The following is a 2,500-nucleotide window of genomic DNA, read 5'->3' as shown; positions in this document are numbered from 1 at the left end:
TGTACATTAGAAGAGAAGCATAAGAACAAGAATGGAGGAGAGAGTAAGAGGCTTTAAGGCCTATACTAGGCAGAGACTAAGAATGAGTCTAAAAGAGAGAGAGAGAGAGAGAGAGAGAGAGAGAGAGAGAGAGAGAGAGAGAGAGAGAGAGAGAGAGAGAGAGAGATAGGGGTAGAGAGAAGGAGAAAGAGACAGAGAGAGGGACAGACAGAGAGAGAGAGAGAGAGAGAGAGAGAGAGAGAGAGAGAGAGAGAGAGATTTGTCCAATTCAAATCCATTACTACGAGTCCTGCCTTCCTGTCTTAATATGATGACCTTGCCTACATCACCTTTGTTAAAGCTATTGACCCCTTTGAATACCTCTATTAAATCATCACTCTTCGTACAAGACCGGTCTATTTTCATATTCGACCTTTCTTTCTGTTCTCCTGTCCCAAACTTTACCATCTCCTCCACCAACGCGCTGCCTTTATAGACAAGGGGCATAGTCCCGTCCTTCCCCATTTGTCTTGATTTAGGATGAATGAACCCTCCATATATGGAGGCTACCCTCTTCATGGGGATAGCTAGAAAGAAGAGAAACGTATATATAGACACTCGTTATCTTCCCCTTCATGTCATTTCTACCTCTTGTGTATTGTTCTTGTGTAGTTGTGTTGGATTTACTTTGAGCTTGTTTTATATGTACCTGAAGGAATTTTATTTTTTCATATATGTGTGGGTTTTCTTACGTGACAATGTACAGATGAAAAACTTATAATTTTCGAAGTTTTATGAGTAGATATTTGTGTTTGGTTTGGTGCTACATAGAAATACTTTATACTCACATACAGGATGGAAGTCATATACAGGTGACTGACATGTCTACGCCCAAGAACATGGGTCGTGAAATGTTTGTGCTCGAAATGCTTCAGAAAACGTTCCCAAAAAAGATGGAGAGTAGATATTCAATGCAAAAGATAGATATATCACATATAAACGCAATGGCTAGCAAAAGTTTGATGCCTTTATAAATTCAAAAATACCTTTTATGAAATTCTAAAAGAATACACGGTAGCAAGCGTCGTCGAGACGTTAAGTAAGGGAGGAGAAAGGTAATTTCGTACTTTCTTTATAAAATCTATTCATATTTTCATTAGAAACTTGTAACTTGATCAAACAGTTGAAGGAATGGAGTGTTGGCGTATTAGGAACGACCTCTGACACAATAGGTATTTAAGCAACAATTTCATTAAATAGCAAATTTCAGTTTGTGATTGCATTTGTGTGGTGTAGTCAGCAACAGTGAATGACAGTGCGATTGCGTGTCTCGCAGCAACAGTGAAATGCACTGCAATTGAGGGCCTGGCTATTATTTACATTTCTGCCGAAACTTATATTTACAAAAATAGACATGTTGATGTTTAAAGGAATGCAACTACACACGCACACACACACACACACACACACACACACACACACACACACACACACACACACACACACACACACACCGCGGATGTGCATACAGTGCAGTACATGCGTTAGCTTGAGTTTGTGTACGTTTATGTACAAATGTGTGCGTGTGTGTGTGTGCATGTTTGCGTATAAGTATCTCATTATTGTAACTTTAATTCTAGCTTCAATTGTTGTGATTTGATTATTTACATTATTTCTATTCCATCAATCGTTTGTCTACTTCTTTATCTGTTGATGTCAAGAGAAATATCCAATATATACTCGTGAACGAAAGCAAAATGTTGTGTTGTAAAATAGATTTGTTTTCAATTGATCTAGAGATTTTTTTTAACTTCTTTTCAGTTTATACCTGACTCTGCAATACCCCAATGGTAATCTAGAAAAAAAAAATATTTTGCATTGTTCACTGTTGCTGCCCTACGGTTCTGCATTCACAAAATCAAAATAAAAACAATTCGTATAACATCGATTCCAATTCTCTAACAGTCTACGGAACAGGAAATGAAAAAAGACAACGAAGAAAATTGAAAAATCAAATGTGGAAGGCAGGAAGATTGTGCGATAGATTACGGAGCTTAGTGTTCGATATATAGGGTGGGCCACAGTTTTTATTAATCCAATAAATATACAGATTTGTGTTTTTATATATATTTTTTCCTCCTAAGTTTGACATATTTTTTCTCTCCAAATTTCATAATACATCAGATTCACTTCGTTATCTTATAGACCATTATCCATGCTCTCCCTAATAAACACGTCCATTATAGTCTTGATATATATTGTTTTTTTATCTTATATGCTTAGCGTGTTGCTGCTTTGTTATCTTTAGATATCTAGAGAAATTTGTCGCTACTCTAACTCACCAATAACTGCATCTTAATGAAACTCGTGAAAAATGGTACAAAGTAGAAATGGATGGCTTGGTTTGTGTTAAGCTCTGCTAGTCTATCGATACGCCTTTTTTTTCAACTTATTCGTGATCAGTAGATGACGTTTTCTGTATCTATCTAGAGAAGTGTTTCACATCCTTATAGTTAGAAGA

This window comes from Oratosquilla oratoria, chromosome 29 (assembly GCF_046742065.1).
Source record: "Oratosquilla oratoria isolate Oo_2021 chromosome 29, ASM4674206v1, whole genome shotgun sequence".
Classification (NCBI taxonomy): Eukaryota; Metazoa; Arthropoda; class Malacostraca; order Stomatopoda; family Squillidae; genus Oratosquilla; species Oratosquilla oratoria.
Note: the sequence above shows the minus strand (reverse complement) of the source record.